This window comes from Lepisosteus platostomus, unplaced genomic scaffold (genome assembly GCF_059453375.1).
Source record: "Lepisosteus platostomus isolate fLepPlt1 unplaced genomic scaffold, fLepPlt1.hap1 Scaffold_120_H1, whole genome shotgun sequence".
Classification (NCBI taxonomy): Eukaryota; Metazoa; Chordata; class Actinopteri; order Semionotiformes; family Lepisosteidae; genus Lepisosteus; species Lepisosteus platostomus.
This window is the reverse complement of record NW_028291501.1, coordinates 87,110-113,582: the sequence shown is the minus strand read 5'-3', so window position 1 is coordinate 113,582 and position 26,473 is coordinate 87,110. Positions and strand designations below refer to the sequence as shown.

The 26,473-nt window shown below is 62.7% G+C and overlaps 25 non-coding genes across 25 annotated transcripts; all 25 read right to left on the bottom strand.

The window, feature by feature from the left end:
* Positions 1 to 1,500: 1,500 nt before the first annotated feature.
* LOC148637459 (U2 spliceosomal RNA) lies at positions 1,501 to 1,691 on the bottom strand. Its single transcript, XR_015931421.1, has one exon. It is a non-coding gene; the product is annotated as a U2 spliceosomal RNA (small nuclear RNA).
* Positions 1,692 to 2,532: 841 nt separating this feature from the next.
* Positions 2,533 to 2,723, bottom strand: LOC148637458 (U2 spliceosomal RNA). Its single transcript, XR_015931420.1, has one exon. It is a non-coding gene; the product is annotated as a U2 spliceosomal RNA (small nuclear RNA).
* An 837-nt stretch (positions 2,724 to 3,560) lies between these two features.
* Positions 3,561 to 3,751, bottom strand: LOC148637457 (U2 spliceosomal RNA). The gene has a single exon (XR_015931419.1). It is a non-coding gene; the product is annotated as a U2 spliceosomal RNA (small nuclear RNA).
* Positions 3,752 to 4,592: 841 nt separating this feature from the next.
* Positions 4,593 to 4,783, bottom strand: LOC148637456 (U2 spliceosomal RNA). Its single transcript, XR_015931418.1, has one exon. It is a non-coding gene; the product is annotated as a U2 spliceosomal RNA (small nuclear RNA).
* Positions 4,784 to 5,612: 829 nt separating this feature from the next.
* LOC148637455 (U2 spliceosomal RNA) lies at positions 5,613 to 5,803 on the bottom strand. The gene has a single exon (XR_015931417.1). It is a non-coding gene; the product is annotated as a U2 spliceosomal RNA (small nuclear RNA).
* Positions 5,804 to 6,636: 833 nt separating this feature from the next.
* Positions 6,637 to 6,827, bottom strand: LOC148637454 (U2 spliceosomal RNA). The gene has a single exon (XR_015931416.1). It is a non-coding gene; the product is annotated as a U2 spliceosomal RNA (small nuclear RNA).
* Positions 6,828 to 7,668: 841 nt separating this feature from the next.
* Positions 7,669 to 7,859, bottom strand: LOC148637453 (U2 spliceosomal RNA). Its single transcript, XR_015931415.1, has one exon. It is a non-coding gene; the product is annotated as a U2 spliceosomal RNA (small nuclear RNA).
* An 841-nt stretch (positions 7,860 to 8,700) lies between these two features.
* On the bottom strand, positions 8,701 to 8,891 carry LOC148637452 (U2 spliceosomal RNA). Its single transcript, XR_015931414.1, has one exon. It is a non-coding gene; the product is annotated as a U2 spliceosomal RNA (small nuclear RNA).
* Positions 8,892 to 9,732: 841 nt separating this feature from the next.
* On the bottom strand, positions 9,733 to 9,923 carry LOC148637451 (U2 spliceosomal RNA). Its single transcript, XR_015931413.1, has one exon. It is a non-coding gene; the product is annotated as a U2 spliceosomal RNA (small nuclear RNA).
* An 841-nt stretch (positions 9,924 to 10,764) lies between these two features.
* Positions 10,765 to 10,955, bottom strand: LOC148637450 (U2 spliceosomal RNA). The gene has a single exon (XR_015931412.1). It is a non-coding gene; the product is annotated as a U2 spliceosomal RNA (small nuclear RNA).
* Positions 10,956 to 11,796: 841 nt separating this feature from the next.
* On the bottom strand, positions 11,797 to 11,987 carry LOC148637449 (U2 spliceosomal RNA). The gene has a single exon (XR_015931410.1). It is a non-coding gene; the product is annotated as a U2 spliceosomal RNA (small nuclear RNA).
* An 841-nt stretch (positions 11,988 to 12,828) lies between these two features.
* Positions 12,829 to 13,019, bottom strand: LOC148637448 (U2 spliceosomal RNA). Its single transcript, XR_015931409.1, has one exon. It is a non-coding gene; the product is annotated as a U2 spliceosomal RNA (small nuclear RNA).
* An 836-nt stretch (positions 13,020 to 13,855) lies between these two features.
* Positions 13,856 to 14,046, bottom strand: LOC148637447 (U2 spliceosomal RNA). Its single transcript, XR_015931408.1, has one exon. It is a non-coding gene; the product is annotated as a U2 spliceosomal RNA (small nuclear RNA).
* An 841-nt stretch (positions 14,047 to 14,887) lies between these two features.
* On the bottom strand, positions 14,888 to 15,078 carry LOC148637446 (U2 spliceosomal RNA). The gene has a single exon (XR_015931407.1). It is a non-coding gene; the product is annotated as a U2 spliceosomal RNA (small nuclear RNA).
* An 841-nt stretch (positions 15,079 to 15,919) lies between these two features.
* LOC148637445 (U2 spliceosomal RNA) lies at positions 15,920 to 16,104 on the bottom strand. Its single transcript, XR_015931447.1, has one exon. It is a non-coding gene; the product is annotated as a U2 spliceosomal RNA (small nuclear RNA).
* Positions 16,105 to 16,945: 841 nt separating this feature from the next.
* LOC148637444 (U2 spliceosomal RNA) lies at positions 16,946 to 17,136 on the bottom strand. The gene has a single exon (XR_015931406.1). It is a non-coding gene; the product is annotated as a U2 spliceosomal RNA (small nuclear RNA).
* An 841-nt stretch (positions 17,137 to 17,977) lies between these two features.
* LOC148637443 (U2 spliceosomal RNA) lies at positions 17,978 to 18,168 on the bottom strand. Its single transcript, XR_015931405.1, has one exon. It is a non-coding gene; the product is annotated as a U2 spliceosomal RNA (small nuclear RNA).
* An 841-nt stretch (positions 18,169 to 19,009) lies between these two features.
* On the bottom strand, positions 19,010 to 19,200 carry LOC148637442 (U2 spliceosomal RNA). The gene has a single exon (XR_015931404.1). It is a non-coding gene; the product is annotated as a U2 spliceosomal RNA (small nuclear RNA).
* An 841-nt stretch (positions 19,201 to 20,041) lies between these two features.
* Positions 20,042 to 20,232, bottom strand: LOC148637441 (U2 spliceosomal RNA). The gene has a single exon (XR_015931403.1). It is a non-coding gene; the product is annotated as a U2 spliceosomal RNA (small nuclear RNA).
* An 837-nt stretch (positions 20,233 to 21,069) lies between these two features.
* LOC148637440 (U2 spliceosomal RNA) lies at positions 21,070 to 21,260 on the bottom strand. Its single transcript, XR_015931402.1, has one exon. It is a non-coding gene; the product is annotated as a U2 spliceosomal RNA (small nuclear RNA).
* Positions 21,261 to 22,101: 841 nt separating this feature from the next.
* On the bottom strand, positions 22,102 to 22,292 carry LOC148637439 (U2 spliceosomal RNA). Its single transcript, XR_015931401.1, has one exon. It is a non-coding gene; the product is annotated as a U2 spliceosomal RNA (small nuclear RNA).
* An 841-nt stretch (positions 22,293 to 23,133) lies between these two features.
* Positions 23,134 to 23,324, bottom strand: LOC148637438 (U2 spliceosomal RNA). The gene has a single exon (XR_015931399.1). It is a non-coding gene; the product is annotated as a U2 spliceosomal RNA (small nuclear RNA).
* An 839-nt stretch (positions 23,325 to 24,163) lies between these two features.
* Positions 24,164 to 24,354, bottom strand: LOC148637437 (U2 spliceosomal RNA). The gene has a single exon (XR_015931398.1). It is a non-coding gene; the product is annotated as a U2 spliceosomal RNA (small nuclear RNA).
* An 837-nt stretch (positions 24,355 to 25,191) lies between these two features.
* Positions 25,192 to 25,382, bottom strand: LOC148637436 (U2 spliceosomal RNA). Its single transcript, XR_015931397.1, has one exon. It is a non-coding gene; the product is annotated as a U2 spliceosomal RNA (small nuclear RNA).
* An 841-nt stretch (positions 25,383 to 26,223) lies between these two features.
* On the bottom strand, positions 26,224 to 26,414 carry LOC148637435 (U2 spliceosomal RNA). The gene has a single exon (XR_015931396.1). It is a non-coding gene; the product is annotated as a U2 spliceosomal RNA (small nuclear RNA).
* Positions 26,415 to 26,473: the final 59 nt, after the last annotated feature.

The window sequence follows — 26,473 nt, the reverse complement described above, 5'->3', positions numbered from 1 at the left end:
TCGAGAAATCTTTTTAGAAAAATGGCAATGTCCGCCTCCGGCACATGTGGATTAAACATATGGACAGTCACAGGTCTCAATTCCCGGGCGAATAAAGGTTCAATAATAAACTTAACCAGTGGGTCGGTCTCCTTCAAATCATTTGCCATATTCCATACTCTTTGACATTCATAATCCGTAATCAAAGTCACATCGTAAATGTTCTTTACTTGAAAATCTTGCACTCCAAGTATGTTAATTTTCTTAATACCCAGTACATCAAACAAAATCTTCCTTTCAAAATTCCTCCTTACCATCCACTCACCAGCGTCTTCCTTGTTCTTTAGCACAAAGCGCACCGTGCACCTCATCTGACCCTCACGGGACAGAGGATGCACGGCCGCTGAAAACGAAGCCCACTCACCCACCGATGCCATCTGGGAGCCCCACCTTCACCCCCTGGGCTCAACCCAGGGCGATTCCAGTGGTGGCTCTTAACCCGGTCGCCGCAGTCCTGCTCCGATCTCCTCGTTCTGTCCGGTGGTGCCTCCTTCAGAAATCCTGCCGTAAGGTATCCCGCCTCCTCTCCTCTGCCGCTCTTCTCGTCTCCTTCCGGTAAGTCTTCCAGCCGCGGACACGCCACGCGCCTTCTGATCTTGGCCAAAAGGCCGAGAAGCGATGCCCACAAAGGCGCGGACCGACGCGCGGGCGTTCCGCTGGCGCACAGTGGCGCAGGCCGACTCCTCTGGAGCCCGGGACCCGCGCAGCTGCCGGCCTCCCTGCAGCCAGAGGCCTGCCGCGGGACTCTGCTCCCCCTCTCTCTTGCCTGCCCGCCTGCCTTCCTGCCAGTCCCGGGCGGGGGCCCTGCTCTTTGATCTTCTGTCAACGGCCCGACAACGACCGCAGCCGCAGGGGGCGCCAGCCGCCCGGCCTCCTTAGCTTAGGCCCCTCCCACCGGCAGCAGCTGCGCCCAACCGGCTGCAAGCCAAAGCCGAGCGCCAGCACCTGCGGGCAGAGGCAAGGGGCAGCTCTCTCTCGGGAGGGAGGGAGGGACGGGGACGCGCGCGCACACACGCCTGCCTGCCTGCCTGCCGAAAAAAAAGAAAGAAAAGGTGGATATACTAAGTTTTTTGGAGGGAAAACGCCCAGCTGTCGAAAGGGGCCCGCCTGCAGGGACGGGGACGGACACGCACGCAAGCAAGCAAGCAAGCAAGCAAGCAAGCAAGCAAGCAAGCAAGCAAGCCACGCCTGCCTCCCTGGGAAAAGGCTGAAAAACCTAAGTTTTTTGGAGGGAAAACGCACGGGAGCCGAAAAGGGGGCCGGCCTGCTTGCCCAGAGAGTCGAGACGCGGGAAAGCGCACAGAGGGAGCACGGGAACCGAGAGGGCGAGAGAGAGAGACAGAACACAGAGACACACAGATGGGGGACGAGGGACGAGACCCGAGAAGAAGGAGCTCCAGTCCACTTCGCTCGCTCGCTCGCTCGCTAGCTACCTACGTCTGTCTTTTCACCGCTGAGAGAAGGTGGTGCACCGCTCCCGGAGGCGCTGCAATACCGGGCCGATGCGTGGAGAGGACGGAGCAAGCTCCTGATCCAGCTCCCTGTTCCAAAAATCCGTTTAATATGTGGTCCCCCGATGGGGGACGTATCAGATATTAAACTGATAAGAACAGATACTACACTTGATCTTAGCCAAAAGGCCGAGAAGCGATGCCCACAAAGGCGCGGACCGACGCGCGGGCGTTCCGCTGGCGCACAGTGGCGCAGGCCGACTCCTCTGGAGCCCGGGACCCGCGCAGCTGCCGGCCTCCCTGCAGCCAGAGGCCTGCCGCGGGACTCTGCTCCCCCTCTCTCTTGCCTGCCCGCCTGCCTTCCTGCCAGTCCCGGGCGGGGGCCCTGCTCTTTGATCTTCTGTCAACGGCCCGACAACGACCGCAGCCGCAGGGGGCGCCAGCCGCCCGGCCTCCTTAGCTTAGGCCCCTCCCACCGGCAGCAGCTGCGCCCAACCGGCTGCAAGCCAAAGCCGAGCGCCAGCACCTGCGGGCAGAGGCAAGGGGCAGCTCTCTCTCGGGAGGGAGGGAGGGACGGGGACGCGCGCGCACACACGCCTGCCTGCCTGCCTGCCGAAAAAAAAGAAAGAAAAGGTGGATATACTAAGTTTTTTGGAGGGAAAACGCCCAGCTGTCGAAAGGGGCCCGCCTGCAGGGACGGGGACGGACACGCACGCAAGCAAGCAAGCAAGCAAGCAAGCAAGCAAGCAAGCAAGCAAGCAAGCCACGCCTGCCTCCCTGGGAAAAGGCTGAAAAACCTAAGTTTTTTGGAGGGAAAACGCACGGGAGCCGAAAAGGGGGCCGGCCTGCTTGCCCAGAGAGTCGAGACGCGGGAAAGCGCACAGAGGGAGCACGGGAACCGAGAGGGCGAGAGAGAGAGACAGAACACAGAGACACACAGATGGGGGACGAGGGACGAGACCCGAGAAGAAGGAGCTCCAGTCCACTTCGCTCGCTCGCTCGCTCGCTAGCTACCTACGTCTGTCTTTTCACCGCTGAGAGAAGGTGGTGCACCGCTCCCGGAGGCGCTGCAATACCGGGCCGATGCGTGGAGAGGACGGAGCAAGCTCCTGATCCAGCTCCCTGTTCCAAAAATCCGTTTAATATGTGGTCCCCCGATGGGGGACGTATCAGATATTAAACTGATAAGAACAGATACTACACTTGATCTTAGCCAAAAGGCCGAGAAGCGATGCCCACAAAGGCGCGGACCGACGCGCGGGCGTTCCGCTGGCGCACAGTGGCGCAGGCCGACTCCTCTGGAGCCCGGGACCCGCGCAGCTGCCGGCCTCCCTGCAGCCAGAGGCCTGCCGCGGGACTCTGCTCCCCCTCTCTCTTGCCTGCCCGCCTGCCTTCCTGCCAGTCCCGGGCGGGGGCCCTGCTCTTTGATCTTCTGTCAACGGCCCGACAACGACCGCAGCCGCAGGGGGCGCCAGCCGCCCGGCCTCCTTAGCTTAGGCCCCTCCCACCGGCAGCAGCTGCGCCCAACCGGCTGCAAGCCAAAGCCGAGCGCCAGCACCTGCGGGCAGAGGCAAGGGGCAGCTCTCTCTCGGGAGGGAGGGAGGGACGGGGACGCGCGCGCACACACGCCTGCCTGCCTGCCTGCCGAAAAAAAAGAAAGAAAAGGTGGATATACTAAGTTTTTTGGAGGGAAAACGCCCAGCTGTCGAAAGGGGCCCGCCTGCAGGGACGGGGACGGACACGCACGCAAGCAAGCAAGCAAGCAAGCAAGCAAGCAAGCAAGCAAGCAAGCCACGCCTGCCTCCCTGGGAAAAGGCTGAAAAACCTAAGTTTTTTGGAGGGAAAACGCACGGGAGCCGAAAAGGGGGCCGGCCTGCTTGCCCAGAGAGTCGAGACGCGGGAAAGCGCACAGAGGGAGCACGGGAACCGAGAGGGCGAGAGAGAGAGACAGAACACAGAGACACACAGATGGGGGACGAGGGACGAGACCCGAGAAGAAGGAGCTCCAGTCCACTTCGCTCGCTCGCTCGCTCGCTAGCTACCTACGTCTGTCTTTTCACCGCTGAGAGAAGGTGGTGCACCGCTCCCGGAGGCGCTGCAATACCGGGCCGATGCGTGGAGAGGACGGAGCAAGCTCCTGATCCAGCTCCCTGTTCCAAAAATCCGTTTAATATGTGGTCCCCCGATGGGGGACGTATCAGATATTAAACTGATAAGAACAGATACTACACTTGATCTTAGCCAAAAGGCCGAGAAGCGATGCCCACAAAGGCGCGGACCGACGCGCGGGCGTTCCGCTGGCGCACAGTGGCGCAGGCCGACTCCTCTGGAGCCCGGGACCCGCGCAGCTGCCGGCCTCCCTGCAGCCAGAGGCCTGCCGCGGGACTCTGCTCCCCCTCTCTCTTGCCTGCCCGCCTGCCTTCCTGCCAGTCCCGGGCGGGGGCCCTGCTCTTTGATCTTCTGTCAACGGCCCGACAACGACCGCAGCCGCAGGGGGCGCCAGCCGCCCGGCCTCCTTAGCTTAGGCCCCTCCCACCGGCAGCAGCTGCGCCCAACCGGCTGCAAGCCAAAGCCGAGCGCCAGCACCTGCGGGCAGAGGCAAGGGGCAGCTCTCTCTCGGGAGGGAGGGAGGGACGGGGACGCGCGCGCACACACGCCTGCCTGCCTGCCTGCCGAAAAAAAAGAAAGAAAAGGTGGATATACTAAGTTTTTTGGAGGGAAAACGCCCAGCTGTCGAAAGGGGCCCGCCTGCAGGGACGGGGACGGACACGCACGCAAGCAAGCAAGCAAGCAAGCAAGCAAGCAAGCAAGCAAGCAAGCAAGCCACGCCTGCCTCCCTGGGAAAAGGCTGAAAAACCTAAGTTTTTTGGAGGGAAAACGCACGGGAGCCGAAAAGGGGGCCGGCCTGCTTGCCCAGAGAGTCGAGACGCGGGAAAGCGCACAGAGGGAGCACGGGAACCGAGAGGGCGAGAGAGAGAGACAGAACACAGAGACACACAGATGGGGGACGAGGGACGAGACCCGAGAAGAAGGAGCTCCAGTCCACTTCGCTCGCTCGCTCGCTCGCTAGCTACCTACGTCTGTCTTTTCACCGCTGAGAGAAGGTGGTGCACCGCTCCCGGAGGCGCTGCAATACCGGGCCGATGCGTGGAGAGGACGGAGCAAGCTCCTGATCCAGCTCCCTGTTCCAAAAATCCGTTTAATATGTGGTCCCCCGATGGGGGACGTATCAGATATTAAACTGATAAGAACAGATACTACACTTGATCTTAGCCAAAAGGCCGAGAAGCGATGCCCACAAAGGCGCGGACCGACGCGCGGGCGTTCCGCTGGCGCACAGTGGCGCAGGCCGACTCCTCTGGAGCCCGGGACCCGCGCAGCTGCCGGCCTCCCTGCAGCCAGAGGCCTGCCGCGGGACTCTGCTCCCCCTCTCTCTTGCCTGCCCGCCTGCCTTCCTGCCAGTCCCGGGCGGGGGCCCTGCTCTTTGATCTTCTGTCAACGGCCCGACAACGACCGCAGCCGCAGGGGGCGCCAGCCGCCCGGCCTCCTTAGCTTAGGCCCCTCCCACCGGCAGCAGCTGCGCCCAACCGGCTGCAAGCCAAAGCCGAGCGCCAGCACCTGCGGGCAGAGGCAAGGGGCAGCTCTCTCTCGGGAGGGAGGGAGGGACGGGGACGCGCGCGCACACACGCCTGCCTGCCTGCCTGCCGAAAAAAAAGAAAGAAAAGGTGGATATACTAAGTTTTTTGGAGGGAAAACGCCCAGCTGTCGAAAGGGGCCCGCCTGCAGGGACGGGGACGGACACGCACGCAAGCAAGCAAGCAAGCAAGCAAGCAAGCAAGCAAGCCACGCCTGCCTCCCTGGGAAAAGGCTGAAAAACCTAAGTTTTTTGGAGGGAAAACGCACGGGAGCCGAAAAGGGGGCCGGCCTGCTTGCCCAGAGAGTCGAGACGCGGGAAAGCGCACAGAGGGAGCACGGGAACCGAGAGGGCGAGAGAGAGAGACAGAACACAGAGACACACAGATGGGGGACGAGGGACGAGACCCGAGAAGAAGGAGCTCCAGTCCACTTCGCTCGCTCGCTCGCTCGCTAGCTACCTACGTCTGTCTTTTCACCGCTGAGAGAAGGTGGTGCACCGCTCCCGGAGGCGCTGCAATACCGGGCCGATGCGTGGAGAGGACGGAGCAAGCTCCTGATCCAGCTCCCTGTTCCAAAAATCCGTTTAATATGTGGTCCCCCGATGGGGGACGTATCAGATATTAAACTGATAAGAACAGATACTACACTTGATCTTAGCCAAAAGGCCGAGAAGCGATGCCCACAAAGGCGCGGACCGACGCGCGGGCGTTCCGCTGGCGCACAGTGGCGCAGGCCGACTCCTCTGGAGCCCGGGACCCGCGCAGCTGCCGGCCTCCCTGCAGCCAGAGGCCTGCCGCGGGACTCTGCTCCCCCTCTCTCTTGCCTGCCCGCCTGCCTTCCTGCCAGTCCCGGGCGGGGGCCCTGCTCTTTGATCTTCTGTCAACGGCCCGACAACGACCGCAGCCGCAGGGGGCGCCAGCCGCCCGGCCTCCTTAGCTTAGGCCCCTCCCACCGGCAGCAGCTGCGCCCAACCGGCTGCAAGCCAAAGCCGAGCGCCAGCACCTGCGGGCAGAGGCAAGGGGCAGCTCTCTCTCGGGAGGGAGGGAGGGACGGGGACGCGCGCGCACACACGCCTGCCTGCCTGCCTGCCGAAAAAAAAGAAAGAAAAGGTGGATATACTAAGTTTTTTGGAGGGAAAACGCCCAGCTGTCGAAAGGGGCCCGCCTGCAGGGACGGGGACGGACACGCAAGCAAGCAAGCAAGCAAGCAAGCAAGCAAGCAAGCAAGCAAGCCACGCCTGCCTCCCTGGGAAAAGGCTGAAAAACCTAAGTTTTTTGGAGGGAAAACGCACGGGAGCCGAAAAGGGGGCCGGCCTGCTTGCCCAGAGAGTCGAGACGCGGGAAAGCGCACAGAGGGAGCACGGGAACCGAGAGGGCGAGAGAGAGAGACAGAACACAGAGACACACAGATGGGGGACGAGGGACGAGACCCGAGAAGAAGGAGCTCCAGTCCACTTCGCTCGCTCGCTCGCTCGCTAGCTACCTACGTCTGTCTTTTCACCGCTGAGAGAAGGTGGTGCACCGCTCCCGGAGGCGCTGCAATACCGGGCCGATGCGTGGAGAGGACGGAGCAAGCTCCTGATCCAGCTCCCTGTTCCAAAAATCCGTTTAATATGTGGTCCCCCGATGGGGGACGTATCAGATATTAAACTGATAAGAACAGATACTACACTTGATCTTAGCCAAAAGGCCGAGAAGCGATGCCCACAAAGGCGCGGACCGACGCGCGGGCGTTCCGCTGGCGCACAGTGGCGCAGGCCGACTCCTCTGGAGCCCGGGACCCGCGCAGCTGCCGGCCTCCCTGCAGCCAGAGGCCTGCCGCGGGACTCTGCTCCCCCTCTCTCTTGCCTGCCCGCCTGCCTTCCTGCCAGTCCCGGGCGGGGGCCCTGCTCTTTGATCTTCTGTCAACGGCCCGACAACGACCGCAGCCGCAGGGGGCGCCAGCCGCCCGGCCTCCTTAGCTTAGGCCCCTCCCACCGGCAGCAGCTGCGCCCAACCGGCTGCAAGCCAAAGCCGAGCGCCAGCACCTGCGGGCAGAGGCAAGGGGCAGCTCTCTCTCGGGAGGGAGGGAGGGACGGGGACGCGCGCGCACACACGCCTGCCTGCCTGCCTGCCGAAAAAAAAGAAAGAAAAGGTGGATATACTAAGTTTTTTGGAGGGAAAACGCCCAGCTGTCGAAAGGGGCCCGCCTGCAGGGACGGGGACGGACACGCACGCAAGCAAGCAAGCAAGCAAGCAAGCAAGCAAGCAAGCAAGCAAGCAAGCCACGCCTGCCTCCCTGGGAAAAGGCTGAAAAACCTAAGTTTTTTGGAGGGAAAACGCACGGGAGCCGAAAAGGGGGCCGGCCTGCTTGCCCAGAGAGTCGAGACGCGGGAAAGCGCACAGAGGGAGCACGGGAACCGAGAGGGCGAGAGAGAGAGACAGAACACAGAGACACACAGATGGGGGACGAGGGACGAGACCCGAGAAGAAGGAGCTCCAGTCCACTTCGCTCGCTCGCTCGCTCGCTAGCTACCTACGTCTGTCTTTTCACCGCTGAGAGAAGGTGGTGCACCGCTCCCGGAGGCGCTGCAATACCGGGCCGATGCGTGGAGAGGACGGAGCAAGCTCCTGATCCAGCTCCCTGTTCCAAAAATCCGTTTAATATGTGGTCCCCCGATGGGGGACGTATCAGATATTAAACTGATAAGAACAGATACTACACTTGATCTTAGCCAAAAGGCCGAGAAGCGATGCCCACAAAGGCGCGGACCGACGCGCGGGCGTTCCGCTGGCGCACAGTGGCGCAGGCCGACTCCTCTGGAGCCCGGGACCCGCGCAGCTGCCGGCCTCCCTGCAGCCAGAGGCCTGCCGCGGGACTCTGCTCCCCCTCTCTCTTGCCTGCCCGCCTGCCTTCCTGCCAGTCCCGGGCGGGGGCCCTGCTCTTTGATCTTCTGTCAACGGCCCGACAACGACCGCAGCCGCAGGGGGCGCCAGCCGCCCGGCCTCCTTAGCTTAGGCCCCTCCCACCGGCAGCAGCTGCGCCCAACCGGCTGCAAGCCAAAGCCGAGCGCCAGCACCTGCGGGCAGAGGCAAGGGGCAGCTCTCTCTCGGGAGGGAGGGAGGGACGGGGACGCGCGCGCACACACGCCTGCCTGCCTGCCTGCCGAAAAAAAAGAAAGAAAAGGTGGATATACTAAGTTTTTTGGAGGGAAAACGCCCAGCTGTCGAAAGGGGCCCGCCTGCAGGGACGGGGACGGACACGCACGCAAGCAAGCAAGCAAGCAAGCAAGCAAGCAAGCAAGCAAGCAAGCAAGCCACGCCTGCCTCCCTGGGAAAAGGCTGAAAAACCTAAGTTTTTTGGAGGGAAAACGCACGGGAGCCGAAAAGGGGGCCGGCCTGCTTGCCCAGAGAGTCGAGACGCGGGAAAGCGCACAGAGGGAGCACGGGAACCGAGAGGGCGAGAGAGAGAGACAGAACACAGAGACACACAGATGGGGGACGAGGGACGAGACCCGAGAAGAAGGAGCTCCAGTCCACTTCGCTCGCTCGCTCGCTCGCTAGCTACCTACGTCTGTCTTTTCACCGCTGAGAGAAGGTGGTGCACCGCTCCCGGAGGCGCTGCAATACCGGGCCGATGCGTGGAGAGGACGGAGCAAGCTCCTGATCCAGCTCCCTGTTCCAAAAATCCGTTTAATATGTGGTCCCCCGATGGGGGACGTATCAGATATTAAACTGATAAGAACAGATACTACACTTGATCTTAGCCAAAAGGCCGAGAAGCGATGCCCACAAAGGCGCGGACCGACGCGCGGGCGTTCCGCTGGCGCACAGTGGCGCAGGCCGACTCCTCTGGAGCCCGGGACCCGCGCAGCTGCCGGCCTCCCTGCAGCCAGAGGCCTGCCGCGGGACTCTGCTCCCCCTCTCTCTTGCCTGCCCGCCTGCCTTCCTGCCAGTCCCGGGCGGGGGCCCTGCTCTTTGATCTTCTGTCAACGGCCCGACAACGACCGCAGCCGCAGGGGGCGCCAGCCGCCCGGCCTCCTTAGCTTAGGCCCCTCCCACCGGCAGCAGCTGCGCCCAACCGGCTGCAAGCCAAAGCCGAGCGCCAGCACCTGCGGGCAGAGGCAAGGGGCAGCTCTCTCTCGGGAGGGAGGGAGGGACGGGGACGCGCGCGCACACACGCCTGCCTGCCTGCCTGCCGAAAAAAAAGAAAGAAAAGGTGGATATACTAAGTTTTTTGGAGGGAAAACGCCCAGCTGTCGAAAGGGGCCCGCCTGCAGGGACGGGGACGGACACGCACGCAAGCAAGCAAGCAAGCAAGCAAGCAAGCAAGCAAGCAAGCAAGCAAGCCACGCCTGCCTCCCTGGGAAAAGGCTGAAAAACCTAAGTTTTTTGGAGGGAAAACGCACGGGAGCCGAAAAGGGGGCCGGCCTGCTTGCCCAGAGAGTCGAGACGCGGGAAAGCGCACAGAGGGAGCACGGGAACCGAGAGGGCGAGAGAGAGAGACAGAACACAGAGACACACAGATGGGGGACGAGGGACGAGACCCGAGAAGAAGGAGCTCCAGTCCACTTCGCTCGCTCGCTCGCTCGCTAGCTACCTACGTCTGTCTTTTCACCGCTGAGAGAAGGTGGTGCACCGCTCCCGGAGGCGCTGCAATACCGGGCCGATGCGTGGAGAGGACGGAGCAAGCTCCTGATCCAGCTCCCTGTTCCAAAAATCCGTTTAATATGTGGTCCCCCGATGGGGGACGTATCAGATATTAAACTGATAAGAACAGATACTACACTTGATCTTAGCCAAAAGGCCGAGAAGCGATGCCCACAAAGGCGCGGACCGACGCGCGGGCGTTCCGCTGGCGCACAGTGGCGCAGGCCGACTCCTCTGGAGCCCGGGACCCGCGCAGCTGCCGGCCTCCCTGCAGCCAGAGGCCTGCCGCGGGACTCTGCTCCCCCTCTCTCTTGCCTGCCCGCCTGCCTTCCTGCCAGTCCCGGGCGGGGGCCCTGCTCTTTGATCTTCTGTCAACGGCCCGACAACGACCGCAGCCGCAGGGGGCGCCAGCCGCCCGGCCTCCTTAGCTTAGGCCCCTCCCACCGGCAGCAGCTGCGCCCAACCGGCTGCAAGCCAAAGCCGAGCGCCAGCACCTGCGGGCAGAGGCAAGGGGCAGCTCTCTCTCGGGAGGGAGGGAGGGACGGGGACGCGCGCGCACACACGCCTGCCTGCCTGCCTGCCGAAAAAAAAGAAAGAAAAGGTGGATATACTAAGTTTTTTGGAGGGAAAACGCCCAGCTGTCGAAAGGGGCCCGCCTGCAGGGACGGGGACGGACACGCACGCAAGCAAGCAAGCAAGCAAGCAAGCAAGCAAGCAAGCAAGCAAGCAAGCCACGCCTGCCTCCCTGGGAAAAGGCTGAAAAACCTAAGTTTTTTGGAGGGAAAACGCACGGGAGCCGAAAAGGGGGCCGGCCTGCTTGCCCAGAGAGTCGAGACGCGGGAAAGCGCACAGAGGGAGCACGGGAACCGAGAGGGCGAGAGAGAGAGACAGAACACAGAGACACACAGATGGGGGACGAGGGACGAGACCCGAGAAGAAGGAGCTCCAGTCCACTTCGCTCGCTCGCTCGCTCGCTAGCTACCTACGTCTGTCTTTTCACCGCTGAGAGAAGGTGGTGCACCGCTCCCGGAGGCGCTGCAATACCGGGCCGATGCGTGGAGAGGACGGAGCAAGCTCCTGATCCAGCTCCCTGTTCCAAAAATCCGTTTAATATGTGGTCCCCCGATGGGGGACGTATCAGATATTAAACTGATAAGAACAGATACTACACTTGATCTTAGCCAAAAGGCCGAGAAGCGATGCCCACAAAGGCGCGGACCGACGCGCGGGCGTTCCGCTGGCGCACAGTGGCGCAGGCCGACTCCTCTGGAGCCCGGGACCCGCGCAGCTGCCGGCCTCCCTGCAGCCAGAGGCCTGCCGCGGGACTCTGCTCCCCCTCTCTCTTGCCTGCCCGCCTGCCTTCCTGCCAGTCCCGGGCGGGGGCCCTGCTCTTTGATCTTCTGTCAACGGCCCGACAACGACCGCAGCCGCAGGGGGCGCCAGCCGCCCGGCCTCCTTAGCTTAGGCCCCTCCCACCGGCAGCAGCTGCGCCCAACCGGCTGCAAGCCAAAGCCGAGCGCCAGCACCTGCGGGCAGAGGCAAGGGGCAGCTCTCTCTCGGGAGGGAGGGAGGGACGGGGACGCGCGCGCACACACGCCTGCCTGCCTGCCTGCCGAAAAAAAAGAAAGAAAAGGTGGATATACTAAGTTTTTTGGAGGGAAAACGCCCAGCTGTCGAAAGGGGCCCGCCTGCAGGGACGGGGACGGACACGCACGCAAGCAAGCAAGCAAGCAAGCAAGCAAGCAAGCAAGCAAGCAAGCAAGCCACGCCTGCCTCCCTGGGAAAAGGCTGAAAAACCTAAGTTTTTTGGAGGGAAAACGCACGGGAGCCGAAAAGGGGGCCGGCCTGCTTGCCCAGAGAGTCGAGACGCGGGAAAGCGCACAGAGGGAGCACGGGAACCGAGAGGGCGAGAGAGAGAGACAGAACACAGAGACACACAGATGGGGGACGAGGGACGAGACCCGAGAAGAAGGAGCTCCAGTCCACTTCGCTCGCTCGCTCGCTCGCTAGCTACCTACGTCTGTCTTTTCACCGCTGAGAGAAGGTGGTGCACCGCTCCCGGAGGCGCTGCAATACCGGGCCGATGCGTGGAGAGGACGGAGCAAGCTCCTGATCCAGCTCCCTGTTCCAAAAATCCGTTTAATATGTGGTCCCCCGATGGGGGACGTATCAGATATTAAACTGATAAGAACAGATACTACACTTGATCTTAGCCAAAAGGCCGAGAAGCGATGCCCACAAAGGCGCGGACCGACGCGCGGGCGTTCCGCTGGCGCACAGTGGCGCAGGCCGACTCCTCTGGAGCCCGGGACCCGCGCAGCTGCCGGCCTCCCTGCAGCCAGAGGCCTGCCGCGGGACTCTGCTCCCCCTCTCTCTTGCCTGCCCGCCTGCCTTCCTGCCAGTCCCGGGCGGGGGCCCTGCTCTTTGATCTTCTGTCAACGGCCCGACAACGACCGCAGCCGCAGGGGGCGCCAGCCGCCCGGCCTCCTTAGCTTAGGCCCCTCCCACCGGCAGCAGCTGCGCCCAACCGGCTGCAAGCCAAAGCCGAGCGCCAGCACCTGCGGGCAGAGGCAAGGGGCAGCTCTCTCTCGGGAGGGAGGGAGGGACGGGGACGCGCGCGCACACACGCCTGCCTGCCTGCCTGCCGAAAAAAAAGAAAGAAAAGGTGGATATACTAAGTTTTTTGGAGGGAAAACGCCCAGCTGTCGAAAGGGGCCCGCCTGCAGGGACGGGGACGGACACGCACGCAAGCAAGCAAGCAAGCAAGCAAGCAAGCAAGCAAGCAAGCAAGCAAGCCACGCCTGCCTCCCTGGGAAAAGGCTGAAAAACCTAAGTTTTTTGGAGGGAAAACGCACGGGAGCCGAAAAGGGGGCCGGCCTGCTTGCCCAGAGAGTCGAGACGCGGGAAAGCGCACAGAGGGAGCACGGGAACCGAGAGGGCGAGAGAGAGAGACAGAACACAGAGACACACAGATGGGGGACGAGGGACGAGACCCGAGAAGAAGGAGCTCCAGTCCACTTCGCTCGCTCGCTCGCTCGCTAGCTACCTACGTCTGTCTTTTCACCGCTGAGAGAAGGTGGTGCACCGCTCCCGGAGGCGCTGCAATACCGGGCCGATGCGTGGAGAGGACGGAGCAAGCTCCTGATCCAGCTCCCTGTTCCAAAAATCCGTTTAATATGTGGTCCCCCGATGGGGGACGTATCAGATATTAAACTGATAAGAACAGATACTACACTTGATCTTAGCCAAAAGGCCGAGAAGCGATGCCCACAAAGGCGCGGACCGACGCGCGGGCGTTCCGCTGGCGCACAGTGGCGCAGGCCGACTCCTCTGGAGCCCGGGACCCGCGCAGCTGCCGGCCTCCCTGCAGCCAGAGGCCTGCCGCGGGACTCTGCTCCCCCTCTCTCTTGCCTGCCCGCCTGCCTTCCTGCCAGTCCCGGGCGGGGGCCCTGCTCTTTGATCTTCTGTCAACGGCCCGACAACGACCGCAGCCGCAGGGGGCGCCAGCCGCCCGGCCTCCTTAGCTTAGGCCCCTCCCACCGGCAGCAGCTGCGCCCAACCGGCTGCAAGCCAAAGCCGAGCGCCAGCACCTGCGGGCAGAGGCAAGGGGCAGCTCTCTCTCGGGAGGGAGGGAGGGACGGGGACGCGCGCGCACACACGCCTGCCTGCCTGCCTGCCGAAAAAAAAGAAAGAAAAGGTGGATATACTAAGTTTTTTGGAGGGAAAACGCCCAGCTGTCGAAAGGGGCCCGCCTGCAGGGACGGGGACGGACACGCACGCAAGCAAGCAAGCAAGCAAGCAAGCAAGCAAGCAAGCAAGCAAGCAAGCCTGCCTCCCTGGGAAAAGGCTGAAAAACCTAAGTTTTTTGGAGGGAAAACGCACGGGAGCCGAAAAGGGGGCCGGCCTGCTTGCCCAGAGAGTCGAGACGCGGGAAAGCGCACAGAGGGAGCACGGGAACCGAGAGGGCGAGAGAGAGAGACAGAACACAGAGACACACAGATGGGGGACGAGGGACGAGACCCGAGAAGAAGGAGCTCCAGTCCACTTCGCTCGCTCGCTCGCTCGCTAGCTACCTACGTCTGTCTTTTCACCGCTGAGAGAAGGTGGTGCACCGCTCCCGGAGGCGCTGCAATACCGGGCCGATGCGTGGAGAGGACGGAGCAAGCTCCTGATCCAGCTCCCTGTTCCAAAAATCCGTTTAATATGTGGTCCCCCGATGGGGGACGTATCAGATATTAAACTGATAAGAACAGATACTACACTTGATCTTAGCCAAAAGGCCGAGAAGCGATGCCCACAAAGGCGCGGACCGACGCGCGGGCGTTCCGCTGGCGCACAGTGGCGCAGGCCGACTCCTCTGGAGCCCGGGACCCGCGCAGCTGCCGGCCTCCCTGCAGCCAGAGGCCTGCCGCGGGACTCTGCTCCCCCTCTCTCTTGCCTGCCCGCCTGCCTTCCTGCCAGTCCCGGGCGGGGGCCCTGCTCTTTGATCTTCTGTCAACGGCCCGACAACGACCGCAGCCGCAGGGGGCGCCAGCCGCCCGGCCTCCTTAGCTTAGGCCCCTCCCACCGGCAGCAGCTGCGCCCAACCGGCTGCAAGCCAAAGCCGAGCGCCAGCACCTGCGGGCAGAGGCAAGGGGCAGCTCTCTCTCGGGAGGGAGGGAGGGACGGGGACGCGCGCGCACACACGCCTGCCTGCCTGCCTGCCGAAAAAAAAGAAAGAAAAGGTGGATATACTAAGTTTTTTGGAGGGAAAACGCCCAGCTGTCGAAAGGGGCCCGCCTGCAGGGACGGGGACGGACACGCACGCAAGCAAGCAAGCAAGCAAGCAAGCAAGCAAGCAAGCAAGCAAGCAAGCCACGCCTGCCTCCCTGGGAAAAGGCTGAAAAACCTAAGTTTTTTGGAGGGAAAACGCACGGGAGCCGAAAAGGGGGCCGGCCTGCTTGCCCAGAGAGTCGAGACGCGGGAAAGCGCACAGAGGGAGCACGGGAACCGAGAGGGCGAGAGAGAGAGACAGAACACAGAGACACACAGATGGGGGACGAGGGACGAGACCCGAGAAGAAGGAGCTCCAGTCCACTTCGCTCGCTCGCTCGCTCGCTAGCTACCTACGTCTGTCTTTTCACCGCTGAGAGAAGGTGGTGCACCGCTCCCGGAGGCGCTGCAATACCGGGCCGATGCGTGGAGAGGACGGAGCAAGCTCCTGATCCAGCTCCCTGTTCCAAAAATCCGTTTAATATGTGGTCCCCCGATGGGGGACGTATCAGATATTAAACTGATAAGAACAGATACTACACTTGATCTTAGCCAAAAGGCCGAGAAGCGATGCCCACAAAGGCGCGGACCGACGCGCGGGCGTTCCGCTGGCGCACAGTGGCGCAGGCCGACTCCTCTGGAGCCCGGGACCCGCGCAGCTGCCGGCCTCCCTGCAGCCAGAGGCCTGCCGCGGGACTCTGCTCCCCCTCTCTCTTGCCTGCCCGCCTGCCTTCCTGCCAGTCCCGGGCGGGGGCCCTGCTCTTTGATCTTCTGTCAACGGCCCGACAACGACCGCAGCCGCAGGGGGCGCCAGCCGCCCGGCCTCCTTAGCTTAGGCCCCTCCCACCGGCAGCAGCTGCGCCCAACCGGCTGCAAGCCAAAGCCGAGCGCCAGCACCTGCGGGCAGAGGCAAGGGGCAGCTCTCTCTCGGGAGGGAGGGAGGGACGGGGACGCGCGCGCACACACGCCTGCCTGCCTGCCTGCCGAAAAAAAAGAAAGAAAAGGTGGATATACTAAGTTTTTTGGAGGGAAAACGCCCAGCTGTCGAAAGGGGCCCGCCTGCAGGGACGGGGACGGACACGCACGCAAGCAAGCAAGCAAGCAAGCAAGCAAGCAAGCAAGCAAGCAAGCAAGCCACGCCTGCCTCCCTGGGAAAAGGCTGAAAAACCTAAGTTTTTTGGAGGGAAAACGCACGGGAGCCGAAAAGGGGGCCGGCCTGCTTGCCCAGAGAGTCGAGACGCGGGAAAGCGCACAGAGGGAGCACGGGAACCGAGAGGGCGAGAGAGAGAGACAGAACACAGAGACACACAGATGGGGGACGAGGGACGAGACCCGAGAAGAAGGAGCTCCAGTCCACTTCGCTCGCTCGCTCGCTCGCTAGCTACCTACGTCTGTCTTTTCACCGCTGAGAGAAGGTGGTGCACCGCTCCCGGAGGCGCTGCAATACCGGGCCGATGCGTGGAGAGGACGGAGCAAGCTCCTGATCCCTGTTCCAAAAATCCGTTTAATATGTGGTCCCCCGATGGGGGACGTATCAGATATTAAACTGATAAGAACAGATACTACACTTGATCTTAGCCAAAAGGCCGAGAAGCGATGCCCACAAAGGCGCGGACCGACGCGCGGGCGTTCCGCTGGCGCACAGTGGCGCAGGCCGACTCCTCTGGAGCCCGGGACCCGCGCAGCTGCCGGCCTCCCTGCAGCCAGAGGCCTGCCGCGGGACTCTGCTCCCCCTCTCTCTTGCCTGCCCGCCTGCCTTCCTGCCAGTCCCGGGCGGGGGCCCTGCTCTTTGATCTTCTGTCAACGGCCCGACAACGACCGCAGCCGCAGGGGGCGCCAGCCGCCCGGCCTCCTTAGCTTAGGCCCCTCCCACCGGCAGCAGCTGCGCCCAACCGGCTGCAAGCCAAAGCCGAGCGCCAGCACCTGCGGGCAGAGGCAAGGGGCAGCTCTCTCTCGGGAGGGAGGGAGGGACGGGGACGCGCGCGCACACACGCCTGCCTGCCTGCCTGCCGAAAAAAAAGAAAGAAAAGGTGGATATACTAAGTTTTTTGGAGGGAAAACGCCCAGCTGTCGAAAGGGGCCCGCCTGCAGGGACGGGGACGGACACGCACGCAAGCAAGCAAGCAAGCAAGCAAGCAAGCAAGCAAGCAAGCAAGCAAGCCACGCCTGCCTCCCTGGGAAAAGGCTGAAAAACCTAAGTTTTTTGGAGGGAAAACGCACGGGAGCCGAAAAGGGGGCCGGCCTGCTTGCCCAGAGAGTCGAGACGCGGGAAAGCGCACAGAGGGAGCACGGGAACCGAGAGGGCGAGAGAGAGAGACAGAACACAGAGACACACAGATGGGGGACGAGGGACGAGACCCGAGAAGAAGGAGCTCCAGTCCACTTCGCTCGCTCGCTCGCTCGCTAGCTACCTACGTCTGTCTTTTCACCGCTGAGAGAAGGTGGTGCACCGCTCCCGGAGGCGCTGCAATACCGGGCCGATGCGTGGAGAGGACGGAGCAAGCTCCTGATCCAGCTCCCTGTTCCAAAAATCCGTTTAATATGTGGTCCCCCGATGGGGGACGTATCAGATATTAAACTGATAAGAACAGATACTACACTTGATCTTAGCCAAAAGGCCGAGAAGCGATGCCCACAAAGGCGCGGACCGACGCGCGGGCGTTCCGCTGGCGCACAGTGGCGCAGGCCGACTCCTCTGGAGCCCGGGACCCGCGCAGCTGCCGGCCTCCCTGCAGCCAGAGGCCTGCCGCGGGACTCTGCTCCCCCTCTCTCTTGCCTGCCCGCCTGCCTTCCTGCCAGTCCCGGGCGGGGGCCCTGCTCTTTGATCTTCTGTCAACGGCCCGACAACGACCGCAGCCGCAGGGGGCGCCAGCCGCCCGGCCTCCTTAGCTTAGGCCCCTCCCACCGGCAGCAGCTGCGCCCAACCGGCTGCAAGCCAAAGCCGAGCGCCAGCACCTGCGGGCAGAGGCAAGGGGCAGCTCTCTCTCGGGAGGGAGGGAGGGACGGGGACGCGCGCGCACACACGCCTGCCTGCCTGCCTGCCGAAAAAAAAGAAAGAAAAGGTGGATATACTAAGTTTTTTGGAGGGAAAACGCCCAGCTGTCGAAAGGGGCCCGCCTGCAGGGACGGGGACGGACACGCACGCAAGCAAGCAAGCAAGCAAGCAAGCAAGCAAGCAAGCAAGCAAGCAAGCCACGCCTGCCTCCCTGGGAAAAGGCTGAAAAACCTAAGTTTTTTGGAGGGAAAACGCACGGGAGCCGAAAAGGGGGCCGGCCTGCTTGCCCAGAGAGTCGAGACGCGGGAAAGCGCACAGAGGGAGCACGGGAACCGAGAGGGCGAGAGAGAGAGACAGAACACAGAGACACACAGATGGGGGACGAGGGACGAGACCCGAGAAGAAGGAGCTCCAGTCCACTTCGCTCGCTCGCTCGCTCGCTAGCTACCTACGTCTGTCTTTTCACCGCTGAGAGAAGGTGGTGCACCGCTCCCGGAGGCGCTGCAATACCGGGCCGATGCGTGGAGAGGACGGAGCAAGCTCCTGATCCAGCTCCCTGTTCCAAAAATCCGTTTAATATGTGGTCCCCCGATGGGGGACGTATCAGATATTAAACTGATAAGAACAGATACTACACTTGATCTTAGCCAAAAGGCCGAGAAGCGATGCCCACAAAGGCGCGGACCGACGCGCGGGCGTTCCGCTGGCGCACAGTGGCGCAGGCCGACTCCTCTGGAGCCCGGGACCCGCGCAGCTGCCGGCCTCCCTGCAGCCAGAGGCCTGCCGCGGGACTCTGCTCCCCCTCTCTCTTGCCTGCCCGCCTGCCTTCCTGCCAGTCCCGGGCGGGGGCCCTGCTCTTTGATCTTCTGTCAACGGCCCGACAACGACCGCAGCCGCAGGGGGCGCCAGCCGCCCGGCCTCCTTAGCTTAGGCCCCTCCCACCGGCAGCAGCTGCGCCCAACCGGCTGCAAGCCAAAGCCGAGCGCCAGCACCTGCGGGCAGAGGCAAGGGGCAGCTCTCTCTCGGGAGGGAGGGAGGGACGGGGACGCGCGCGCACACACGCCTGCCTGCCTGCCTGCCGAAAAAAAAGAAAGAAAAGGTGGATATACTAAGTTTTTTGGAGGGAAAACGCCCAGCTGTCGAAAGGGGCCCGCCTGCAGGGACGGGGACGGACACGCACGCAAGCAAGCAAGCAAGCAAGCAAGCAAGCAAGCAAGCAAGCAAGCAAGCCACGCCTGCCTCCCTGGGAAAAGGCTGAAAAACCTAAGTTTTTTGGAGGGAAAACGCACGGGAGCCGAAAAGGGGGCCGGCCTGCTTGCCCAGAGAGTCGAGACGCGGGAAAGCGCACAGAGGGAGCACGGGAACCGAGAGGGCGAGAGAGAGAGACAGAACACAGAGACACACAGATGGGGGACGAGGGACGAGACCCGAGAAGAAGGAGCTCCAGTCCACTTCGCTCGCTCGCTCGCTCGCTAGCTACCTACGTCTGTCTTTTCACCGCTGAGAGAAGGTGGTGCACCGCTCCCGGAGGCGCTGCAATACCGGGCCGATGCGTGGAGAGGACGGAGCAAGCTCCTGATCCAGCTCCCTGTTCCAAAAATCCGTTTAATATGTGGTCCCCCGATGGGGGACGTATCAGATATTAAACTGATAAGAACAGATACTACACTTGATCTTAGCCAAAAGGCCGAGAAGCGATGCCCACAAAGGCGCGGACCGACGCGCGGGCGTTCCGCTGGCGCACAGTGGCGCAGGCCGACTCCTCTGGAGCCCGGGACCCGCGCAGCTGCCGGCCTCCCTGCAGCCAGAGGCCTGCCGCGGGACTCTGCTCCCCCTCTCTCTTGCCTGCCCGCCTGCCTTCCTGCCAGTCCCGGGCGGGGGCCCTGCTCTTTGATCTTCTGTCAACGGCCCGACAACGACCGCAGCCGCAGGGGGCGCCAGCCGCCCGGCCTCCTTAGCTTAGGCCCCTCCCACCGGCAGCAGCTGCGCCCAACCGGCTGCAAGCCAAAGCCGAGCGCCAGCACCTGCGGGCAGAGGCAAGGGGCAGCTCTCTCTCGGGAGGGAGGGAGGGACGGGGACGCGCGCGCACACACGCCTGCCTGCCTGCCTGCCGAAAAAAAAGAAAGAAAAGGTGGATATACTAAGTTTTTTGGAGGGAAAACGCCCAGCTGTCGAAAGGGGCCCGCCTGCAGGGACGGGGACGGACACGCACGCAAGCAAGCAAGCAAGCAAGCAAGCAAGCAAGCAAGCAAGCAAGCAAGCCACGCCTGCCTCCCTGGGAAAAGGCTGAAAAACCTAAGTTTTTTGGAGGGAAAACGCACGGGAGCCGAAAAGGGGGCCGGCCTGCTTGCCCAGAGAGTCGAGACGCGGGAAAGCGCACAGAGGGAGCACGGGAACCGAGAGGGCGAGAGAGAGAGACAGAACACAGAGACACACAGATGGGGGACGAGGGACGAGACCCGAGAAGAAGGAGCTCCAGTCCACTTCGCTCGCTCGCTCGCTCGCTAGCTACCTACGTCTGTCTTTTCACCGCTGAGAGAAGGTGGTGCACCGCTCCCGGAGGCGCTGCAATACCGGGCCGATGCGTGGAGAGGACGGAGCAAGCTCCTGATCCAGCTCCCTGTTCCAAAAATCCGTTTAATATGTGGTCCCCCGATGGGGGACGTATCAGATATTAAACTGATAAGAACAGATACTACACTTGATCTTAGCCAAAAGGCCGAGAAGCGATGCCCACAAAGGCGCGGACCGACGCGCGGGCGTTCCGCTGGCGCACAGTGGCGCAGGCCGACTCCTCTGGAGCCCGGGACCCGCGCAGCTGCCGGCCTCCCTGCAGCCAGAGGCCTGCCGCGGGACTCTGCTCCCCCTCTCTCTTGCCTGCCCGCCTGCCTTCCTGCCAGTCCCGGGCGGGGGCCCTGCTCTTTGATCTTCTGTCAACGGCCCGACAACGACCGCAGCCGCAGGGGGCGCCAGCCGCCCGGCCTCCTTAGCTTAGGCCCCTCCCACCGGCAGCAGCTGCGCCCAACCGGCTGCAAGCCAAAGCCGAGCGCCAGCACCTGCGGGCAGAGGCAAGGGGCAGCTCTCTCTCGGGAGGGAGGGAGGGACGGGGACGCGCGCGCACACACGCCTGCCTGCCTGCCTGCCGAAAAAAAAGAAAGAAAAGGTGGATATACTAAGTTTTTTGGAGGGAAAACGCCCAGCTGTCGAAAGGGGCCCGCCTGCAGGGACGGGGACGGACACGCAAGCAAGCAAGCAAGCAAGCAAGCAAGCAAGCAAGCAAGCAAGCAAGCCACGCCTGCCTCCCTGGGAAAAGGCTGAAAAACCTAAGTTTTTTGGAGGGAAAACGCACGGGAGCCGAAAAGGGGGCCGGCCTGCTTGCCCAGAGAGTCGAGACGCGGGAAAGCGCACAGAGGGAGCACGGGAACCGAGAGGGCGAGAGAGAGAGACAGAACACAGAGACACACAGATGGGGGACGAGGGACGAGACCCGAGAAGAAGGAGCTCCAGTCCACTTCGCTCGCTCGCTCGCTCGCTAGCTACCTACGTCTGTCTTTTCACCGCTGAGAGAAGGTGGTGCACCGCTCCCGGAGGCGCTGCAATACCGGGCCGATGCGTGGAGAGGACGGAGCAAGCTCCTGATCCAGCTCCCTGTTCCAAAAATCCGTTTAATATGTGGTCCCCCGATGGGGGACGTATCAGATATTAAACTGATAAGAACAGATACTACACTTGATCTTAGCCAAAAGGCCGAGAAGCGATGCCCACAAAGGCGCGGACCGACGCGCGGGCGTTCCGCTGGCGCACAGTGGCGCAGGCCGACTCCTCTGGAGCCCGGGACCCGCGCAGCTGCCGGCCTCCCTGCAGCCAGAGGCCTGCCGCGGGACTCTGCTCCCCCTCTCTCTTGCCTGCCCGCCTGCCTTCCTGCCAGTCCCGGGCGGGGGCCCTGCTCTTTGATCTTCTGTCAACGGCCCGACAACGACCGCAGCCGCAGGGGGCGCCAGCCGCCCGGCCTCCTTAGCTTAGGCCCCTCCCACCGGCAGCAGCTGCGCCCAACCGGCTGCAAGCCAAAGCCGAGCGCCAGCACCTGCGGGCAGAGGCAAGGGGCAGCTCTCTCTCGGGAGGGAGGGAGGGACGGGGACGCGCGCGCACACACGCCTGCCTGCCTGCCTGCCGAAAAAAAAGAAAGAAAAGGTGGATATACTAAGTTTTTTGGAGGGAAAACGCCCAGCTGTCGAAAGGGGCCCGCCTGCAGGGACGGGGACGGACACGCACGCAAGCAAGCAAGCAAGCAAGCAAGCAAGCAAGCAAGCAAGCAAGCAAGCCACGCCTGCCTCCCTGGGAAAAGGCTGAAAAACCTAAGTTTTTTGGAGGGAAAACGCACGGGAGCCGAAAAGGGGGCCGGCCTGCTTGCCCAGAGAGTCGAGACGCGGGAAAGCGCACAGAGGGAGCACGGGAACCGAGAGGGCGAGAGAGAGAGACAGAACACAGAGACACACAGATGGGGGACGAGGGACGAGACCCGAGAAGAAGGAGCTCCAGTCCACTTCGCTCGCTCGCTCGCTCGCTAGCTACCTACGTCTGTCTTTTCACCGCTGAGAGAAGGTGGTGCACCGCTCCCGGAGGCGCTGCAATACCGGGCCGATGCGTGGAGAGGACGGAGCAAGCTCCTGATCCAGCTCCCTGTTCCAAAAATCCGTTTAATATGTGGTCCCCCGATGGGGGACGTATCAGATATTAAACTGATAAGAACAGATACTACACTTGATCTTAGCCAAAAGGCCGAGAAGCGATGCCCACAAAGGCGCGGACCGACGCGCGGGCGTTCCGCTGGCGCACAGTGGCGCAGGCCGACTCCTCTGGAGCCCGGGACCCGCGCAGCTGCCGGCCTCCCTGCAGCCAGAGGCCTGCCGCGGGACTCTGCTCCCCCTCTCTCTTGCCTGCCCGCCTGCCTTCCTGCCAGTCCCGGGCGGGGGCCCTGCTCTTTGATCTTCTGTCAACGGCCCGACAACGACCGCAGCCGCAGGGGGCGCCAGCCGCCCGGCCTCCTTAGCTTAGGCCCCTCCCACCGGCAGCAGCTGCGCCCAACCGGCTGCAAGCCAAAGCCGAGCGCCAGCACCTGCGGGCAGAGGCAAGGGGCAGCTCTCTCTCGGGAGGGAGGGAGGGACGGGGACGCGCGCGCACACACGCCTGCCTGCCTGCCTGCCGAAAAAAAAGAAAGAAAAGGTGGATATACTAAGTTTTTTGGAGGGAAAACGCCCAGCTGTCGAAAGGGGCCCGCCTGCAGGGACGGGGACGGACACGCACGCAAGCAAGCAAGCAAGCAAGCAAGCAAGCAAGCAAGCAAGCAAGCAAGCCACGCCTGCCTCCCTGGGAAAAGGCTGAAAAACCTAAGTTTTTTGGAGGGAAAACGCACGGGAGCCGAAAAGGGGGCCGGCCTGCTTGCCCAGAGAGTCGAGACGCGGGAAAGCGCACAGAGGGAGCACGGGAACCGAGAGGGCGAGAGAGAGAGACAGAACACAGAGACACACAGATGGGGGACGAGGGACGAGACCCGAGAAGAAGGAGCTCCAGTCCACTTCGCTCGCTCGCTCGCTCGCTAGCTACCTACGTCTGTCTTTTCACCGCTGAGAGAAGGTGGTGCACCGCTCCCGGAGGCGCTGCAATACCGGGCCGATGCGTGGAGAGGACGGAGCAAGCTCCTGATCCAGCTCCCTGTTCCAAAAATCCGTTTAATATGTGGTCCCCCGATGGGGGACGTATCAGATATTAAACTGATAAGAACAGATACTACACTTGATCTTAGCCAAAAGGCCGAGAAGCGATGCCCACAAAGGCGCGGACCGACGCGCGGGCGTTCCGCTGGCGCACAGTGGCGCAGGCCGACTCCTCTGGAGCCCGGGACCCGCGCAGCTGCCGGCCTCCCTGCAGCCAGAGGCCTGCCGCGGGACTCTGCTCCCCCTCTCTCTTGCCTGCCCGCCTGCCTTCCTGCCAGTCCCGGGCGGGGGCCCTGCTCTTTGATCTTCTGTCAACGGCCCGACAACGACCGCAGCCGCAGGGGGCGCCAGCCGCCCGGCCTCCTTAGCTTAGGCCCCTCCCACCGGCAGCAGCTGCGCCCAACCGGCTGCAAGCCAAAGCCGAGCGCCAGCACCTGCGGGCAGAGGCAAGGGGCAGCTCTCTCTCGGGAGGGAGGGAGGGACGGGGACGCGCGCGCACACACGCCTGCCTGCCTGCCTGCCGAAAAAAAAGAAAGAAAAGGTGGATATACTAAGTTTTTTGGAGGGAAAACGCCCAGCTGTCGAAAGGGGCCCGCCTGCAGGGACGGGGACGGACACGCACGCAAGCAAGCAAGCAAGCAAGCAAGCAAGCAAGCAAGCAAGCAAGCACCACGCCTGCCTCCCTGGGAAAAGGCTGAAAAACCTAAGTTTTTTGGAGGGAAAACGCACGGGAGCCGAAAAGGGGGCCGGCCTGCTTGCCCAGAGAGTCGAGACGCGGGAAAGCGCACAGAGGGAGCACGGGAACCGAGAGGGCGAGAGAGAGAGACAGAACACAGAGACACACAGATGGGGGACGAGGGACGAGACCCGAGAAGAAGGAGCTCCAGTCCACTTCGCTCGCTCGCTCGCTCGCTAGCTACCTACGTCTGTCTTTTCACCGCTGAGAGAAGGTGGTGCACCGCTCCCGGAGGCGCTGCAATACCGGGCCGATGCGTGGAGAGGACGGAGCAAGCTCCTGATCCAGCTCCCTGTTCCAAAAATCCGTTTAATATGTGGTCCCCCGATGGGGGACGTATCAGATATTAAACTGATAAGAACAGATACTACACTTGATCTTAGCCAAAAGGCCGAGAAGCGATGCCCACAAAGGCGCGGACCGACGCGCGGGCGTTCCGCTGGCGCACAGTGGCGCAGGCCGACTCCTCTGGAGCCCGGGACCCGCGCAGCTGCCGGCCTCCCTGCAGCCAGAGGCCTGCCGCGGGACTCTGCTCCCCCTCTCTCTTGCCTGCCCGCCTGCCTTCCTGCCAGTCCCGGGCGGGGGCCCTGCTCTTTGATCTTCTGTCAACGGCCCGACAACGACCGCAGCCGCAGGGGGCGCCAGCCGCCCGGCCTCCTTAGCTTAGGCCCCTCCCACCGGCAGCAGCTGCGCCCAACCGGCTGCAAGCCAAAGCCGAGCGCCAGCACCTGCGGGCAGAGGCAAGGGGCAGCTCTCTCTCGGGAGGGAGGGAGGGACGGGGACGCGCGCGCACACACGCCTGCCTGCCTGCCTGCCGAAAAAAAAGAAAGAAAAGGTGGATATACTAAGTTTTTTGGAGGGAAAACGCCCAGCTGTCGAAAGGGGCCCGCCTGCAGGGACGGGGACGGACACGCACGCAAGCAAGCAAGCAAGCAAGCAAGCAAGCAAGCAAGCAAGCAAGCCACGCCTGCCTCCCTGGGAAAAGGCTGAAAAACCTAAGTTTTTTGGAGGGAAAACGCACGGGAGCCGAAAAGGGGGCCGGCCTGCTTGCCCAGAGAGTCGAGACGCGGGAAAGCGCACAGAGGGAGCACGGGAACCGAGAGGGCGAGAGAGAGAGACAGAACACAGAGACACACAGATGGGGGACGAGGGACGAGACCCGAGAAGAAGGAGCTCCAGTCCACTTCGCTCGCTCGCTCGCTCGCTAGCTACCTACGTCTGTCTTTTCACCGCTGAGAGAAGGTGGTGCACCGCTCCCGGAGGCGCTGCAATACCGGGCCGATGCGTGGAGAGGACGGAGCAAGCTCCTGATCCAGCTCCCTGTTCCAAAAATCCGTTTAATATGTGGTCCCCCGATGGGGGACGTATCAGATATTAAACTGATAAGAACAGATACTACACTTGATCTTAGCCAAAAGGCCGAGAAGCGATGCCCACAAAGGCGCGGACCGACGCGCGGGCGTTCCGCTGGCGCACAGTGGCGCAGGCCGACTCCTCTGGAGCCCGGGACCCGCGCAGCTGCCGGCCTCCCTGCAGCCAGAGGCCTGCCGCGGGACTCTGCTCCCCCTCTCTCTTGCCTGCCCGCCTGCCTTCCTGCCAGTCCCGGGCGGGGGCCCTGCTCTTTGATCTTCTGTCAACGGCCCGACAACGACCGCAGCCGCAGGGGGCGCCAGCCGCCCGGCCTCCTTAGCTTAGGCCCCTCCCACCGGCAGCAGCTGCGCCCAACCGGCTGCAAGCCAAAGCCGAGCGCCAGCACCTGCGGGCAGAGGCAAGGGGCAGCTCTCTCTCGGGAGGGAGGGAGGGACGGGGACGCGCGCGCACACACGCCTGCCTGCCTGCCTGCCGAAAAAAAAGAAAGAAAAGGTGGATATACTAAGTTTTTTGGAGGGAAAACGCCCAGCTGTCGAAAGGGGCCCGCCTGCAGGGACGGGGACGGACACGCACGCAAGCAAGCAAGCAAGCAAGCAAGCAAGCAAGCAAGCAAGCAAGCAAGCCACGCCTGCCTCCCTGGGAAAAGGCTGAAAAACCTAAGTTTTTTGGAGGGAAAACGCACGGGAGCCGAAAAGGGGGCCGGCCTGCTTGCCCAGAGAGTCGAGACGCGGGAAAGCGCACAGAGGGAGCACGGGAACCGAGAGGGCGAGAGAGAGAGACAGAACACAGAGACACACAGATGGGGGACGAGGGACGAGACCCGAGAAGAAGGAGCTCCAGTCCACTTCGCTCGCTCGCTCGCTCGCTAGCTACCTACGTCTGTCTTTTCACCGCTGAGAGAAGGTGGTGCACCGCTCCCGGAGGCGCTGCAATACCGGGCCGATGCGTGGAGAGGACGGAGCAAGCTCCTGATCCAGCTCCCTGTTCCAAAAATCCGTTTAATATGTGGTCCCCCGATGGGGGACGTATCAGATATTAAACTGATAAGAACAGATACTACACTTGATCTTAGCCAAAAGGCCGAGAAGCGATGCCCACAAAGGCGCGGACCGACGCGCGGGCGTTCCGCTGGCGCACAGTGGCGCAGGCCG